Raw genomic sequence first — 19,649 nt, forward strand, 5'->3', positions numbered from 1 at the left:
GAAGACAAGACAAACAAGCAAACGAGGACACAGCTCCCACACAAGGAGACGTGGTCCTCCTCCACGCTAGACGTCTGTCCCCGGGGCAGGGCGCCTAGGATCGCAGCACTCTCGGTCTCGGCCACGCCCACAGGCTTCCACAAAGGAATCCCAACCCCTGCCAGGAGGATGTCAGCCACCCGGCCCAGGAAAAGCAAACTCTCCTGGAGTAACGCTTTCACCTTGGAAGCTCCGTGCCCGAGGGGGCAAAGGGGCAGACAGAACGTTCGCCTAAGCAATGTGGAGCAGAGGTGGCTGGCGGGCAGTCGTGGGCCTCTCGATCTCTTCAAGGCACCAGGAAGAGAACCACTGAGCGCCACTCCTCAGGAAGTGAGATGCCACCTACCGTAAAGGTCCTCTACCTCAGCGCATCCTCACGGACCCCGAAGCCTTCCCTGGCAGGCACCAGGCGGCAGCCCCCTTAGGGCCCAACGGCACCCCTGGCAAGCCCACGGCAGAGGCTGGAACACAACCAGGCGGTACAGCCTATGGAAGCCCGTGGAATCACGCTACGACCGGTCCTCTCCGTGCCCTACCCTCCCTGTCCACCGCGTCAGCCACCACAGTGTCTTGATCTCAGTGCTGGGTCCACATCGCAGCCGATCTTGGGCCCCCTTTGTGTCGACCGGGTGACGAGGTGCAATACAAGAGCTGCCAACGGCAGCACTGGGGCCTAGTTCCTCGGACCCCGCCCCCAAACCCACGGGCCGATCAAACCTCCTCACCGAGCAGCAAGGCAAGAACAGCTACTGCTACTTGCCTGGCCGAAACAGGGGCTCCGACCAGAAACCAGGGAAGAGTCTGCCGTTCGCCTTCGAGACACAGACCCCCGGGGCTACGTCTCAAGCCAGAACCTGGCCAACACATACTCCCTGCCGGGAACTCCCTGGGCCTGTGGCAACGCCACCCTCTCCGACTCTACAACTGGGATGCCACCGGGCCGCCACGCCAGCAGCGGCTGGCCATTCGACCAAGCCCCTCCGATTCGTGAACGCCCAACTAAAGCGGTCAAACTACTGATGCAAAGACGGGAGACCCTAGGATGCTGACGCCCTGGTGGTGGCTGCACGAGCGTGATCAACGAGAAGCTGTCCCTCACTCCTGTCAACCTTGGGGAAGACAAGGTGCTGGACCTCAGTTTCGATGAGAACGACGGTAGTGAGTTCTCACTCATTGTGTTCAGATTTCCAAGGAATGCATTTGAGGGAGTCATCATCGATCCGAGCACCTTCTGGGCAGCTGGAAGTTGTCACAAGGGAGGCTGGGTGGCGCAGCGGGTGAGCCCATCACCTCAGAGGCCGCCAGCAGCCTGGAGAATCCAGGATCCAAGCCAACGAGCAAGGGGAACTCTCCATCCACCCTTAGAGCGTGACCCCGCATGCCCCTGGGGACACGCGGACAAGAAGCCTCCAAGGCCGCTCCACGAATCCTAAAGCCAACGGCATCAGCTGGGTGCAAAGGAATTCTTACCGTCCTAAGCGATCCACGGGGCCGGCGCGCACCGTAAGCCACGCCTCTTCCGGGATTCCCTCGCATCTCCGCTCAACGGAGGACAGGCAGCTCTTCTCTTCCTGGTCGACGGCAAGCTTTGCACGGAGATTCCACCTGAGAAGTGCAGACAAATCACATGGCTGCTTGAGAAACGTAGCCAGGGTCTTAGGGAACAAGATCCAGGCCAAGGATTCCCCCGGGGCAAGCCCTGCATCTTCCTGCCCTCTACCTCTTTCCCTCAGCCACGACGGAAGGCGTGTGTGTGTGACACCACCAGGGCGGGACGGTGTGCAGCTAGGTGCGTGTGCGTGTCTTCGGGTGCGGAGGCCGAAGCCCCTGAAAAGGCTCGTCTTCCGCACAGACCCCCTGGCCTCAAGCCCTGCCACACGACGGCGGAGGACCGGTGACTTCCCAAGAAACGACGCCAACTTTGACCCCTACTGGTCAGGCGGCTGACCTCTAGGGAAGGCTGCTCCACTAGGCCCCAGACTCCCTCTGTCACAGCCACTCCTTCTGACCAACGGAAAACGAGACGCTAGCAGGCACACGCTCCGCCCGATTGCGGATGCTAAGGCTAGCTGGACCTTGGGTCCCCGCAAGCCGCCCCACGTGAACCGCACTTGAGGCGAACGCAGTGGCCACCGCCGTAACTAAACCGCCGACTCGAGGGCCTCCACCACGGGGACACGGGCTATAGGGAAGAAGCAGCCCATCTCAATCTGAAGTGGCCCCGCCACTTCAGGCCAGGTACCTCTTCGACCTAACTAATACGAAATGCCCACCGCGGGCCAGCAGGAAACCCGCCGGGAGGTGGAGGTCTACGGCCACCATGACCCACGCTAAAACCCGACTGAACCTCGAGCAAATTCCCATCCAGGGCCCTGGCATTTCCACAGCCGGCCGCTCTTTGGAACCTGGCCTTCCGGGAATCGGTCAACACACGGCTGCCCCGTCCAAAGCAGCACCCCCGGGCCTTCAAAACAAGTCCCCCAAGAGGTGCCTGGAACACTACACACACATCGGGTAGAAGTGAGCCTCAGGGAGGTCAGCCATGCAGGAATTTTGACTTTGCCTAACTCGACCCACCAGTTTCAACCGTTGACACCTTCTTCGACACCTCTTACACCACAAACGACCTCCCATGGCTCAAAGGCTGGCTTCACCCAGGAAGACGAGAGCAAGACTTAAACTAGGACACGCACTCCACGCAAGGAGACGTGGACGTTTCCCAAGCTACACGTCTCTCCGGGGCAGTGCGCCTCGGGTCACAGCAACAGCCCCCGTCTCTGGCACGCCCACGGGCTTCCACAGATACGGCTAAAGTCCTCCGAGGGGGAATGATCCAACTGTGCCAGGAAAAGTGGACCAGCCTGGAGGTACACTTTCTCCTTGCAAACTCCGTGCCCAAGATCAGAGGGCAGAGGATCAGAGACAACGTTCGCCTAAGGACTCCATGAGCAGCGGTGGCCGGCCCGCAGTCCCGAGCCAGTGGCCCTCTTCAAGGGACCAGGAAGGGAACCATTTGGCGCCACCACTCTGGAACAGACATGCCACCCACCACAAGGGTCACCTACCACAGTGCATACACACGGGCCCGCAAGCCTTCTCTGGTACGCACCAAGTGGCAGCCCCGTCAGAGCCAGGAGACATCCCTGACAAGCCCATGACGGCACTTGGAACACAACGAGACAGTCCGTCCCCTGGAAGCCCATGGCATCACACTAGGACCTGTCCTCTCTGTGCCCTTCCCCCCACCGTACAAGCCATCAGCCGGCACAGTGTCTTGACACAAGCGTGAGGTGCACAGCACAGTCCACCTTTGGGCGCCTTTGTGAGGATCGGGCGAGTGGGTCACGCAGAGGAACTCCACCTGCAGGACCGCAGCCTTAGCCTGAACTCTGCCGCCTGCCCCAAACCCCGACGGACGCTCCGGTTGCCTCACCAAGCCAAAAGGCAGTGAAGGGGTAATGGCTCCCTGTCTGGCCTGGGCCTCTAATCAGAAACCACGGGGACTTCTGCTGTTCAGCTCTGAGACGCAGACCCCCGAGGGGTTTCGTCTGAAGCGGGAACCAGGCCCACGCAGACACAACGCCGTGAGCTCACGGGGCCTATGCCAGCGCCGACACCTAACCCTAGGATGCGAGCTGGCAGCCACGCCGTGCGAGAGCCCGGCCATTCACCCAAGACCTCCGATTGACGGACGCCCAACGAATGCGGAGAAGGGAACGAGCCCCAAGGCGAGAGGCTCTCACACGCTGACGCCCTGGGCTGGTGTTTGGACGAGTGTGACCAAGGGGAAGCTGTCCCTCACTCCTGCCGTCCCTGGGGAAGACAACGTGCTGGACCTCAGTTTCGATGAGAACGACGGTAGTGAGTTCTCACTCATTTTGTTCAGATTTTCCAAGGAATGCATATGAGGGAGTCATCATCGATCCGAGCACATTCTGGGAACCTGGAACAAGTCAGAGGACAGGCTGGCCGGCTCAGCGGGTGAGCCCATCGCCTCCGAGTCCGCCAGCAGCCTGGAGAATCCAGAGCCAAGCCACCGAGCGAGAGGAACAGTCGATCCACCCTTAGAGCACGAGCCCGCATGCCACTGGGGACACGCGGACAGACAGCCTCTAAGGCAGGTCCACGAGAGCCCAGGGCCAAAGGCAGAACTGGCGACAACGTAAGGCTTACCGTCCTGAGCCACCCACGGGCACCGTGCGCATCCTGGGCCACACTTCTTCCGCCGTTCCCTCGCAGCTCGCTCATACAGGGACACTAACGTCTTCTCTCAGTGGTGGACAGCATGCTCTGTACAGAGTTCCACTGCAGAACTGTAGCGATATCACTTGGAATCTTGAGGAACATACTTAGGACAGACCCTGTAATGCTAAGTCCAAATGCTCTGATTGCGCCATGAGGAATCTTATGTGCATTTTTGCTTTTGTATACTCCTTGTCCCATGTTAAACCTCTCAGTAATAGTGCCCATTTCCCGTTCCTTTCCCAGTGAGCTTCATTTCATTGACTTCTGCAGACAGTCAGTCACGTACTTCTTCTTTCAAAGTATCATCTTTTCACCTGGAACACAAGACTCTTTTGAAATACCCTCAAATATTACATTAACATTGGCTTCAACAACCTTTATGGAGCACATTCATAAACGTTTTTATTTTTATCAATCATATATGATTTAATCTATTATCCATTCTTCAGCATGTCATTATTACAGAAAGTTAATGTAAATAATTCATCAGCGGAAGCAATAGGAATAGATGAAATGTCCTTCACAATTAAAGAAATTAACGAAGAACGTCCATAAATTTCACTTTATCAATATTAACTTATTTTGTGATTTACGGATACCATTTATACAATGAAAGAAGAGCACAAAGAATCTTATAAAATCATGTTCAAATTATATCTTTCATTAAGACATTTGGTTTCAAAACATATAATCAACTCTTTGACTCCACTAGAAAACAAATAACCCAGTTAATTGCTGTTAAATTATTTTAAGATACATTTATCCAGAGAAGACACAGAAGTGACAATTAAGTCCATGGAAATATTCCCAGTATCATTAATGGTTTCGGAAATCAAAAATCAAATGAGGAGTGACATCAGCAAAACTGGCAGAGTAAGGAACTCCAAAAATCTGTCCCTCCATAAAATATTCACAACAAAAAACTGTCAAAATCTTGCAGAATTAATTTTTTTAAAATCTGGAATCTCACCAAGACATGACTGTAACCACAGGGGATTTCTTAATAAAAAAAAAAAATTTGAATTTTTAAAAAAGGAACAATGTGCTGTTTAACTTCCCCTGATTCCATCTCTCACTCCCCAGCTCAGTGGCATTATTGAAAATAACAGTGCACGTTCCTAGTAATGGTACAGCAAATAAAAGGGACCTCATATCCAAATAACTGTGATTATTTATTTTGGTTTGTACGTTGCCTCCCTAAAAGACTGCCTCAAAGACTTGCTTTTATTTCTCCTAATTCAGAACTCACTCAGTGTTATAGCAGCTAGATTGACCATGATTTATAGTGTTTGTTACTGCTGTCTGATGCAATGGATAACATCTGCAGAAAACAATAAACCAAAAACTTCATGAGGCAAGGTTGGGGAATGAGATTTTTTGTGGAATAATGGCTGTGGAGAAGATCCAATGTGTTCCTAGGAATCTATAAGGGCAGTACAGATGCAGTGTTATGTGCATATTCAGGAAAGATGAGAAGCCCCTAAGCTCTCCTGTTTGGGTGAACTTGAGGCTCTTGGGAAGCAAAAATTGAGGCTAAGGGAAAGTTTAAGATGTCTGGTTGAGTGTTAAAGACATAGCGCAATATAGAGAGACATGGAGATTTTTTTGTTTTCAGGTTTTTTTAAGGAAATCTCTGCTGATTATCAGGTGATCACTGATTTAGTGGAACAGAGTCTTCAGTGGCCACACACTACAAACAACTTTTACAACAAAAAGTAACAACAAACCCAGCGAGTGGAGGATGATTTGATATCCAGAGTGCCACATTATGATATTCAAAATGTCCAATTTTCAACAAAAAAGTACGGGCATTCAAACAAACAAGAAAATATGTCCCACACACAGAGAAAAAACAAAAACAATCAAAAGAATCTCTCCCTCAGGAAGTCCAGGCATTGTACTCAATAGAGAAATTCTTTAAATCAGTTATTTTAAATATGTCCAAAGAGATACAATAAAATATATCTAAATAACTAAATAAACCCCACAAAAAAGGTCTCAGGAATTAGGGATATCAATAAAGAGACAGAAATTTTTCAAATGAAATCAAGTAGAAATTCTGGAGTTGAAAAGTACAATAACAGAAATAAAAAAAAAACTCACTATAAGGGCACAATAGCAAATGTGAGCTAACAAAAAAAATTTAAGTTAAAGATATAGCAATTGAAATTATTCAGTTAAAAGCATAAAAAAATATTTTAATGAACATAGCCTAAAAGTCCTGTGAGGGCACCACCAAGTGTATCAATATATGCATAATGAGAATTGCAGAATAAGAAACAAACAGAAAGCATATTTCAAATAATAACAGCCCAAACCTACCCAAAGTTGATGAAAAGTGTTAAACCTATCTACACAATCAGACCAGTGAACTCCATGTAAGATAAACTCAAAGAAATCCATGTTGGGACACATCACAATGAACTTGTTGAAAGACAATGACAAAGAGAGAACTCTGAAAGCAGCAGTAGCATAAAAGCAAAAGCATAAAAATGATTCTCAATAAGATCAACAACTGGGGCCGGCCTGGTGGCATAGCAGTTAAGTTTGCACACTCCACTTCGGCGGCCTGGGGTTTGCAAGCGGGATCCTGGGCGCGGACCTATGCACCGCTTATCAAGCCATGCTGTGGCAGCATCCCATATAAAGTGGAGGAAGATGGGCATGGATGTTAGCCCAGGGCCAATCTTGCTCAGCAAAAAAGAGGAGGATTGGCACAGATCTTAGCTCAGGGCTAATCTTCCTCAAAAAAACAAAAATAAGTGGATAAAAAAATAGGATCAATAACTCATTTCTTATCAAAAAACACGGAGGCCAGAAGGCAGTATGTTGACACATCTGAAGTGCCAAACAAAAAGACATTCAACCAGGAATTCTTTATTTGACAAAAATTTCCTATGAAAATGAAGGAGAAATTAAGACATTCTCAAGATTAACAAAAACTGAGAAAGTTCTTTGATAGCAGACTGACCCTACAACAAACACCAAAGGGAGTCCTTCAATCTGAAATGAATGGACAATAGACAGTAACTTGAATCCATATCAAGAAGTAAATAAACCAGTAAAGTTAACTTCGTTGTTAGTGTCAAGTCAACTTCAACTCTTAGTGACCCTGTGCACAGCAGAGCAAAAGCCTGCCTAGTCTTTTTGTGCTATCCTCTCACCTTCTTGCACTACATCAGACAATGCTCCACTGCTATTCATAGGGTTTTCATGGCCAATGTTTTTGGAAGTGGGTGGCCAGGTCCTGCTTGCTAGTCTGTACTAGTCTGGAAGCTCAGCTGAAACTGTGAATGACCACTATGAATGACCATGCTGGTATGTGAAATGCCAGCGACACAGCTTTCAGCATCACTGCAACACACAGCCATCACAGTATGGCAATCAAAAGATAGGTGGTGTGGTTCCCTGACCAGGAAACAAACCTGGGCTGTGGCAGTGAGAGTGTCGAATCTTAGCCACTTGACCACCAGGGCTGGCTAAAGATAACTATGTAGGCATACATAAAAGCCAGGATTAATGTATTTTTTTGGTAACTTTTTCCCATCATATTTTTAAATAACTGCATAAAACAATAATTATAAGTCTGTGGTGAGGAGTCTATATGTATAAAGACATAATCTGTAATAATGACAACAAAAAGGGGAAATGGAGCAATATGGAAGCAAAGATTTTATATACTATTGAAATTAAACTGGTATTAATCTGAACTAGGTTGTTATAAATTAAGATGTTAACTGTTATCCTTAAGGCAACCACTAAGAAAATAACTCAAAAATATATAGAAAGAAACATGAGAATTTTAAAAAATAAAATGGTACACTCAATAATATCTATTTAAGAAAGCAATAATGGAGGAAATAAAACTAAAAACATATAAGACACATAGAGAAAATGAATAGCAAAGCAGCAGAAGCCCTTCTTTATCAGTAATTACATTAAATGCAAATGATTTAAAATTTATAAGTAAAAGGCAGAGATTGGCAAAATGGACTAAAATACCTAATCCAACTAGACGTTTTCTATAAGAGACACACTTTAGATTCAAAAACACATACTTGTTGAAAGTAAAAGCATGGAAAACATATTTCATACAGATAGTAACCTATAGAGAGCTGGAGCAACTATACTAATACCAGACAAAATAGTCTTTAAACAAACTTGATATGAGTCTATTATACATTGATAAAAGGGTCAATCCATTAGGAAGACATAGCAATTATAAACTTATACACATCCAAGCCCAAACTCCTAAAACATACGAGCAAAATTGTATAGAACTAAATGGAGAAATAAACAATTCTCCAATAATATTTGGATACTTCAATAATGAATAGAACTAGAAAAAAAGTCATTAAACAAATAGAAGACTTAAACAACACTATAAACCAACCACACCTTATAGACGTATACAGAACACCATACCTAAAAGCAGTAGAATACACATTTTTCCTAAATGTGTGTGAAACATTCTCCAGAATAGACCACATATAACACCCAAAATAAGTCTAAATAAATTTTAAACACTGAAATCATACAAAGTATGTTGACTGACTGCAACAGAATTAAATTAGAAATCAATAACAGACAAAAATTTACAAAATGCACACAAATGTGGAAATTAAGAAACATATTCCTAATAAACATTAAATCAAATAAAAAATCTTAAGGCAAATCATTAAATTCTTTGAGATGAATGAAAATGAAAACACAACATCCCAAAACTTGTGGTATGCCAAAAGCAGTACTCTGGGGAAAATTTTATAGCTGTTATCACCTATATCAAAAAAGAAGACAGATTTCCAATCAATAAGCTAACCTTCCACCTTAGGAAACTGGAAAAAGAAGAGCAATCCAAACATAAAGAACAGAGAGAAAATAAAGATTAATGCAGAAGATAAAAATTAAAGATTAAAATAATCATTTGGAAAAAAAATAAAGTCAATGAAGCCAAAAACTGATTCTTGAAAAATTCAAAAAAAATCACAAAGCTTTACCTAGACTGACCAGAGGTAAAGATAAAAGACTCAACTTTCTAAAATTATGAATGAACACAGGGACATTACTATTGACTTCAAAGAAACAAAAAGGATTAGAAACAATTCTATGAACAAGTGTATACTAACAAATTAAACAATATAGATGTAATGGACCAATTCCAAAAAACATATAGACTATCAAAATAATTCAAAAAGAAATAGAAAATCTGAATAGATCTTGCTATGGTCTGAAAGTTAGTAGGTTGAGCCTTTGAGAAGTGAAGTCATGAGGGTGGAGATGTGAATGGGATTTGTTTCTAATAAAAAAGACCCCCCACAGAATTCTCCTGATCCTTCCACCATGTGAAGATACAACAAGATGTCTGCAACTCAGCAGAGGCTCTTATCCTACCATGCTGGACCCTGGATCTCAACCATGCTGGTACTCTATCCTCCAAAACTGTGAGAAATAAATTTCTGTTGTTTATAAGCTATGGAGTCTGTGGCATCTTGTTGTAATAGCCTGAATAGATTAAGTCAGACTGATAAAAAGTAAAGGGATTGAGTTAGGGGGAAAAAAAAAAAAACTTCCTTTAAGGAAAAGCCTAGGACAATATGGCATCACTGGTGAATTCTACTAATATTTAAGGAAGCATTAACACCAATACTTCTCAAACACTTCCGAAAAATAGATGAGGAGCACACACTTCCTAACTCATAGTCTGGGGCTAATATAACCCTGATATCAAAGACAGACAAGGACATCACAAGAAAACGAAACGTACACCAATAAGTTCCATGAAGATTTTGAACAGAAATCTTCAACAAAATACTAGAAAACCAAATCTAGCTGCATATTAAAAGGATTATACACCATGACCAAGTGGGACTTATCCTAGGAATGCAAGAGTGGTCCAATATACAAAAATCAATCAATGTAATATATGCTTTCAGTAGAATGAAAGATAAAAAGTACTTGATCATCTTAATAAATGCAAAGAATTTGACAAAATCCACCACCCTTACACTCAACATATTAAGAACAGAAGGAATACTTGACCTGATAAAGAGTGTCCAAGAAAAACTCACAGTGAACGTCATATTTAATGCAAAAGACTAGATGTTTTCCCCCTAAGATCAGGAAAAAGACAAGGATATATGATCTCACTGCTTCTATTAAACATGGTACTGGATGTTCTAATGAGTGCATTTAGGCAAAAGAAAGAATGGTGACTGAAAATTTAGGAGTTGGAAGAGTTCAAAAATTAGATTGTGATGATGGTCACACACTTTGTGAATATACTAAAAATAACTGAACTGTACACTCTTAATGGATAAATTTATGATTTGTGAATTATATCTCAATATAGCTTTAAAAATCCCTGCTTCAATTTAACTTAAGATAGTCCTACCTTTTGATATTTAAATGAGCTAAAATCTCCCTATTTTTCTTCAAAGCATAATTTCCACCAGCAACTATGCAACTTTATGAAAAATGGGTCAGGACAATAATTTACAGGTTTTGCTGTTTTTCCAAGATCCTCTCAGTTCTGCTTACTAAAATCAAAAATATCTCAAAAAATATTCATATATCTATCATATCTCATACCTCCTTTGCCACTGTCTACCACCTACATGTTACTCCTTATTCACATTTAATCTGTCTGATAGTCATAATTTTTCATATTTAGCAACACACAAACCTCTGTTAAATATTTTTTACCAGCACTAAAGATGAAAATCCAATTAATTCTGATTGAAAAAGACAAAAAATAAAGAGAAACTCACATATTTAACCATAATTAGAGCAAAACACTGAAAGTGCAATGATAAATATTGTTATTTATTAAAATAGAGGATCTAGAAATAATTGGCAAGAGTGTAATAATGCTTACCACATTGCTGACTCCAGAAGAAAATACTAGACTAATTCAGGATTCCCTCTCATTGGCATAAGAAGTAGTATACACAGTCAAAGCAGACATGAGTTTTTTTAAATTATATATTTGCATATTTAACATTTAAATTAATGTTAATTATATTTCATTTAACATAATATTTAAATATGTATTATTGTGTAAGATATTTAGAAGGTAAAATATTTTAGGATGTCAGCATGCTCAAAATTATTAGATGACAATATCCTGCAAAATGAAAATAAATTAATGTATATCAGCATTCCAAACGATTGATGTTAAAATGGTAGTCAGGGAAAATATCAAGACAAGGCTATTTCTCTTTATCAAATGAAAAAAGAGAAATCTGAGAATCAACCATTGCTCACTCCAAGGAACAACTTCACTAAACTTGTAACGTGTATATAGACTGATGTGGAGCTAGTATAAGAATCTTGCTTGCTACAGGAAACATGATGACAAATATTATTAAAATAAGATATACATTATTATTACACTGATAATTATGCTATACACTGTATCAAAGATACTAGTTCTGACCTATTAATATGGACTTGGAGGTTTTTTCCAATACTATATTTTAGAAAATGTCCAATTTCAAATAAAATCCTCTAGGAAAGTTTCACCTATTTGAAAATGTGTTTGTGTGTGTGTGTGTGTGTGTGTGTGTGTGTATTCAAATACAGAATCTGTATCAGCATAAAAAGTTTATTAACTGGAGTCTAGTCTAGCATATCATGAACCATTTTCATTCTGCAAAACTAGACTGGAAAAATAGAGAAAAATAATTTTTATTTCACATTCTTCTTTGTTGTTAATAAATTACAACAAATTGCAATTATTCCTATAAGTAATTAGAAACTGTATCTTTTTTAGGGAGTACATGAATACAAATGAACAAGAAAAAAAATTAAGAACTATTAAAATTTTAGTAAGGAATACTGCTCTGGACAAGATGGAATAAGTGCACTCCATCCTATTCCTCCCTCTAATTACAACAAAAAATTCTAGAAAAAATATATAAAGCAACAGATAAACCCTGAAAGGCTGAGGTAAGAAGGCAGATTGAATAGGGATGTGGGACTTGAAGAACAATCCAGAAGTGCATTTTTAGCCCCTTTATTTAGACCTCTTAAATAGCATAGCCTGGTACCTAGAGCAGCCCATAGCCTGGAAATGCCAATGAAGGGAAATGAAAAAAGCCCAGAGTAAAAGGATGCCCTCTCTAGTCAAAAGTCTGAAGAATGAACAGCGCTGTAGGAAAGAATTCCATTTACTATACACATGTCCTACTCTGAGTAAAGATCAATGAGACCCTTCCACATATCCACCAGGTACTACATCAGCAGAGACTATGGGCGATCTGTCTTCGATCCACACCCTGCAGTAAGGAGAAAGTAACAAGCCCCTTCCCCAACAGATGGTGTCTGACAGTCAACCCCACTCTATACTAATGCAAGCAATAGCAGTATCTCTCTCCTCTCCATCAGCTGCTGAGGTCAGACACCCTTCTCATCCAAGCCATGGATGCCAGAAGATAGTGGCAAAATAATTTTTAAAAGCAGAAATAAAATAACTGTGAGAGGAAAATTCTATATTTAGAGAAAAGATCCCTCAGAAATGGAGGTGAAATAAAGACATGCTCAGACAAAAGAAAACCAAGAGAATTTCTGGCCAATAGACATGCTCTAAACAAACTGCTAAAGAAAGTTCTTCAGGCAAAAGAGAAAGGGTAACAAAAGAAAATGTGGACATTCAGTAAGGAAGAGCAACAGAAAGGGAAAATGTCTAAGTAAATACAATACATTATACCTCCCCCTTTGAGTTTTTCAATGTTTTGTAATGGAAAGCAAAAATTCTATCTTTGACGTAGTTCACAAATTATGTAGAGACAACTATATCACAAAAGAAGGAGGATAAATGGAATAAAATTGATACATTTAATTTAAAGTTATAAAATATTGAAGAATAGACTGTGAAAACTTGTATGTATGTAGACAGATATAGATATATATCTCAATCCAAAAATCAACAGTATTTATATATAACAGCAATATACAATGGAAAATCTAAATTAAAAAAATACAAAAGCTCCAATACTTATGAACTACTGAGGTATACAAATCTAATAAAACACATAGATAATCTATATACTGAAAACTAAAAAATGATGATGAAAGAAATCAAAGATGACCTAAATAAATGTAAAGAAACATCATGTTTATAGACTGAAAGACTCAAAATAGTAAACATGTCAATTTTCCCCACATTTTTCAAAGATCTAATGCAATAGTAATCAATATTAAAGTAGGGGAGATTGCATCAAGATGTAGGAAGATCCTTAGCTCATCTCCTCCCACATTAATACCAAAACTACAACCACACATAGAACAACTATTGCTGAGAACAACCTGAAGACTAGCAGAAGAGATTTTCCACAACTAAAGATATAAAGAAAATGCTACATCAAGACAGGTAGGAGGGGTGGAGATGTGGTCTAGTTAGGACCCACACCCCCAGCACAGCAAACCACAAGCAGGAGGGATATCACAATTGTGGAGGTCCTCGCAGACAAGTGAGGGTCCTGAGCTCTATGTTGGGCTCCATAACCCAGGGGACCTGCACTCAGAAGACCAGTCCTCATAACATCTGACTTTGAAAATCAGCGTGGCTAATGTATGGGAGAGCCAAAGAGCTATAGAAAACCAAGACTAGAGTCTTAAAGGAGTACACACACAAACTCACTTGCTCCAAGTCCTAGTGCAGAAGCAGCAGTTTGAAAAGTGCCTGGGTTATACTTGAAGGAGATTCACTGACTAATTTTAGGTCATGTGCCAGAGCGGCAGGGATCTGTCTGAACTTTCTCTGGGGATGGAAGTTCTGGTGGGCACCACTTGTTTTTACTCTCCTTCTATCTAGCTGGCCTGGCCCTGATGGGTGCCATTTTTAACACTCTCCATATACCTTGCTAGCACCACTTGCCCTGCCCTAGTAGTCCTCTATAGACCCGCCCCAGCTGATATTCCTGCAAAGTGGCTCCTGCCTCGCCCCAGCCAGCATCAGAGACCCTCCAGAGCAGCTCCCTCCCTGGGGGGCCAGCCCTGCAAACCAGCGTGTCTGCAGCAATCATGGCCCAGGCACAACAGAAGGGTGCATGCAGCCTACACAGGAGACACATCTAAAGGACCTTGCTCTGCTGACCAAGGAGAACTGCATTATTAGGTACTATAGGACACCTTCTACAGAAAGCCACTCCTTCAAGACCAAGAGATGTAGCTGTTGTACCTCATGCATAGAAACAAAGACAGAGAGTTAGGCTAAATGAGGAGACAAAGGAATATATTCCAAACAAAAGCAGAAGACAAAACTCTAGAAAAAGAACTAAACAAAATGAAGACAAGCAATCTACCAGATAAGAAGTTCAAAGTAATGGTCATAAAGATGCTCACAGAACTAACTCAGGAGAAGAATGGAAGAATATAGTGAGAACTTCAACAAAGAGATAGAAAATATAAACAAGAACCAATCAGAGCTGAAGAATACAACAACTGATATGGAAAATACACTAGAGGAAATCAATAGTAGATTAGATGACACAGAAAAATAGATCAGTGATCTAGAAGACAAGGCAGTGGAAACACTCAATTGGAACGGCAAAAAGAAAACAGAATTTAAAAAAAAAACAAGAATAGCTTAAGAGACCTTTGGGACAATGTCATACATACAACATTCATATTATAGGAGTCCCAGAAGGAGAAGAGAGAGAGAAAGGGACAGAAAAAATATTTTAAGAAATAATGACTGAAAACTTTCCCGACCTGGTGAAGGAAACAAACATCCCCAGGAAGCACAGAGAGTCCTAAATAAGATGAACCCAAAGAGACCCACACCAAGACATATTATAATTAAATTGTCAAAAGTTAAAGATAAAGAGAGAATCTTACAATCAGGAAGAGAAAAACAACTACTTACGTATAGGAAATCCCCATAAGACTATCAGGTGATTTTTTACCAGAAACTTTACAGGCTAGAAGAGAGTGGCACAATATATTCAAATTGATGAATGTAAAAAAATTTACAACCAAGAATAGCCTACCTGGCATTGTTATCATTCAGAAACGAAGGAGAGATAAAGAATTTCCCAGGCAGAAAAAAGCTAACGGAGTTTATCACCACTAGACTGGCATTACAAGAAATGTGAAGGAGACTTCTTTAAATAGGAAAGAAAAGGCCATAGCTAGAAAGAAGAAAATTATGAAAGAAAAAATCACACTGGTAATGGCCAACATATAGTAAATATATTGAATTAACCATACATAGCTAATTTGAAGATTAAAAGACAAAAGTAGCAAAAGCATCAACATCTACAATAATTAGTTAAGGAATACAAAAAAAAAAGGAAAATCTGACATGAAAAACATAAAACGTGGGGGGAGGTGTAATAATGTAGTGCTTTTAGAATACACTCAAACTTAAGTGACCATCAACTTAAAATAGACTGCTACATATATAGGCTGTTATATATGAACCCCATGGGAACAACAATTCAAAAATCTATAATAAATACACAAACAATAGAGAAAAGAATACAAACATAACACTAAAGAAAGTCATCAAATCACATAGGAAAAGAGCAAGAGATGAAGAAAGGAATAGAGAAAAACTAAAAAAAAACAAACAGAAAACAATTAACAAAATGGCAATAAAGACATACCTATCAATAATTACTTTAAATGTAAATGGACTAAATGATCCAATCAAAGACATAGGGATGAAAAACCAAGACCCATATATGTGCCGCCTACAAGAGACTCACTACAGATCTAAAGACACACACAGACTGAAAGCAAAGAGATGGAAAAAGATATTCTATGAAAATGGAAGCAAAAAGAAAGCTGGGGTAGCAATACCTATATCAAATCAAATAGATTTTTTAAAAAAGACTGTAACAAAAGACAAAGAAGGGCTTACATAATGATGAAGGGTAAATCCAACAAGAGGATGTAACACTTGTAAATATCTATGCACCCAATGGAGGAGCACCTAAATGCATAAAGCAAATATTAACAGAAATAAAGGGAAAAATTGAGAGTAATACAATAATAGTAGGGGACTTTAACACCCCACTTAAGTCAATGGATAGATCATCCAGATAGAAAAATCAACAAAGAAACACTGGCCTTAAATAACACATTAGACCAGATGAACTTAATATATATATAGAGAGAAGACTCCATCCAAAAAACAGCAGAATATACATTCTTTTCAAGTGCACATGGAACATTCTCCAGGATAGATCACATGTTAGGCCACAAAACAATTATCAATAAATTTAAGATGATTAAAAACATATGAAGCATCTTTTCTGACCACAACAGTATGAAACCAGAAATCAATTACAAGAATAAAACTGAAAAAAAAGAATAAATACATGGAGGTTAAACAACATGCTACTAAACAACCAATGGGTCGATGAAAAAGTCAAAGAGGAAATAAAAAAATACCTTGAAACAAATGAAAATGAAAACACAACAAAGCTGGAGGTATCACACTCCTTGATTTCAAAATATACTACAAAGCTATAGTAACCAGAACAGCATGGTACTGGCACAAAAACAGACACACAGATCAATGGAATAGAATCGAAAGCCCAGAAATAAACCCACACATCTATGGACAGCTAATCTTTGACAAAGGAGCCAAGAACACACAATGGGGAAAAGAAAGTCTCTTCAACAAATGGTGTTGGGAAAACTGGATAGCCATATACAAAAAAATGAAAGTAGACCCTTACCTTACACCATACACAAAAATTAACTCCAAATGGATTAAAGACTTGAATGTAAGACCTTAAACTGTGAAACTTCTAGAAGAAAACATAGGCAGTACGCTCTTCGACATCAGTCTTAGCAACATCTTTTCAAACACCACGTCTGACCGGGCAAGAGAAACAATAGAAAAAATAAACAAATGGGACTACATCAAACTAAAAAGCTTCTGCACAGCAAAGGAAACCATCAACAAAACAAAAAGACAACCTAACAATTGGGAGAAGATATTTGCAAACCATACATCTGATAAGGGCTTAATCTCCAAAATATATAAAGAACTCATGCATCTCAACAACAAAAACACTACCAACCCCATTAAAAAATGGGCAAAAGACCTGAACAGACATTTCTCCAAAGAAGATATACAGATGGCCAACAGACACATGAAAAGATGTTCAAAATCACTAACTATCAGGGAAATGCAAATCAAAACTACAATGAGATATCAACTCACGCCCATACGCCCATCAGAATGGTTATAATTAACAAGACAGGAAACAACATGTGTTGGAGAGGATGTGGAGAGAAGGGAACTCTCATACACTGCTGGTGGGAGTGCAAACTGGTGCAGCCACTATGGAAAACAGTATGGAGATTCCTCAAAAAAGCAAGGATAGAACTACCATATGATCCAGCTATTCCACTGCTGGGTATTTATCCAAAGAACTTGAAAACACCAATTTGTAAAGGTACATGCACCCCTGTGTTCATTGCAGTGTTATTCACAATAGCCAAGACTTGGAAGCAACCTAAGCGCCCATCAAGGGACAAATGGATAAAGAAACTGTGGTATATATACACAATGGAATACTACTCAGCCATAAGTAATGATGAAATCCAGTCATTTGTGACAACATGGATGGACATTGAGGGTATAATGCAAAGCGAAATAAGTCAGAGGGAGAAGGTCAAATACCATATGATTTCCTTCATTAAGTAGTAGATAATAACAACAATAAACAAACACATAGGGACAGAGATTGCATTGGTGGTTACCAGAGGGGAAGCGGGGAGGGAGGAGGGTGAAAGGGATAATTCGGTACATGTGTGTGGTGATGGGTTGTAATTAGTATTTCGGTGGTGAACATGATGTAATCTATGCAGAGATGGAAGTACAATGATGTACACCTGAAATTTTTACAATGTCATAAACCAATGTTACTGCAATAAACAAAAAATTAAAAAAAAAAAAAAAACAAGTTGAAAACTCCCAGATAAGAGACACCCATTTATGAAGTTTAAATACAGAATCACAATTCAGATATATACACACAAGAAGTTTATTTTATTTTTAAAACTGCACATTATTTCCCAGTTACCAACTCGCCTAATTTGTTTAGAAAATATGCTTTTTATTGTTCTTGCTAATGTAATTTCTATTGCTGTTGAAAACATAGTCCAGTCCAATGACTTAAATAAACAAATCCCTTTATTAAAAAAAAAAAAAAGAAACACAATGTTACAAAATCTATGGGGGGCAATTCCAAGAGGGAAGTTCATAGTGATAGAGGCCCATCTCAGTAAACAAGAAAAATCTCAAACAACCAAACATTAAGCCTAAAGGAACCAGAAAAAGAAGAACAAAAAGAGCCCAAAGTTAGTAGAAGGAGGAAGTAATAAAGATCATAGTGGAAATAAATAAAGACTAAGAAAAACAATAGAAAAGACCAATTAAACTAAGAGATGTTTCTTTGAAAAAATAAACAAAATTGCTAAACATTTAAACTTATCAAGAAAAAAGGAGAGAGGGCCCAAATAAGTAAAATCAGAAATGAAAGCGGAGAAGTTACAACCAACACCACAGAAACACAAAGGATTATAAGAGATTACTATGAACAATTATATGGCAACAATTGGCCAACCTAGAAGAAATAGATAAATTCCTAGAAACACACAATCTTCCAAGACTAAATCAGGAAGAAATAGAAAATCTGAACAGACTAATTATTAGTAATGAGGTTGAATTAGCCATCAAAAACTTCCAACAAAAGTCCTGGAACAGACAGCTTCACAGGTGAATTCTACCAAATATTTAAAGAAGAGTTAATAACTATCCTTCTCAAACGATTCCAAAAAACTGAAGAGCAAGGAACACTTCCAAACTCATTCTATGAGGCCAGCATTACTCTGATACCAAACCAAAGACACCACACAAAAAAAGAAAATTACAGGCCGATGTGCTTGATAAACACAAATGCAAAAAGTCTCAAAAAATATTAGCAAGCTGAATTCAACAATACATTAAAATGATCATACACCACTATCAAGTGGGATTTATCCCAGGGATGCAACGATGATTCAATATCCTCAAATCAATCAATGTGATATATCACATTAACAAAAGAAAGGATAAAAATAATGACCATCTCAACAGATGCAGAAAAAGCATTTGACAAAATTCAACATCCATTTATGATAAAAACTCTCAAAGTAGGCACAGAGGGAACATAGCTTAATATAATAAAGGCTATATATGACAAACCACAGTTAACATCATACTCAATGGTGAAAATCTGATAGCATTTCACCTAAGATGAGGAACAAGACAAGAACGCCTATTCTCATCACTTTTCTTCACCATAGTATTGGAAGTCCTAGACACAGCAATCAGACAAGAAAAAGAAATAAAAGGCATCCAA

General features: G+C 40.4%; 1 long non-coding RNA gene and 2 other non-coding genes across 10 annotated transcripts in view; all 3 read right to left on the bottom strand.

Annotated features, from left to right (window-relative positions):
• Positions 1-871: 871 nt before the first annotated feature.
• The window catches only part of LOC131406359 (uncharacterized), a 75,538-nt gene continuing 56,760 nt past the window's right edge, over positions 872-19,649 (bottom strand). For 6 of the 8 annotated variants that reach the window (XR_009220107.1, XR_009220103.1, XR_009220105.1 and 3 more), the window contains one exon: positions 3,871-4,598. This is a non-coding gene — a long non-coding RNA (uncharacterized LOC131406359). Of the gene's footprint in view, positions 1,645-3,870; positions 4,599-19,649 lie in introns of those variants that run through there. The other 2 variants (XR_009220106.1, XR_009220113.1) reach the window with 1 other exon arrangement.
• LOC131406653 (small nucleolar RNA SNORD116) lies at positions 1,169-1,261 on the bottom strand. The gene has a single exon (XR_009220285.1). It is a non-coding gene; the product is annotated as a small nucleolar RNA SNORD116 (small nucleolar RNA).
• LOC131406604 (small nucleolar RNA SNORD116) lies at positions 3,872-3,965 on the bottom strand. Its single transcript, XR_009220239.1, has one exon. It is a non-coding gene; the product is annotated as a small nucleolar RNA SNORD116 (small nucleolar RNA).

The sequence above is a fragment of the Diceros bicornis genome, chromosome 5 (genome assembly GCF_020826845.1).
Source record: "Diceros bicornis minor isolate mBicDic1 chromosome 5, mDicBic1.mat.cur, whole genome shotgun sequence".
Classification (NCBI taxonomy): domain Eukaryota; kingdom Metazoa; phylum Chordata; class Mammalia; order Perissodactyla; family Rhinocerotidae; genus Diceros; species Diceros bicornis.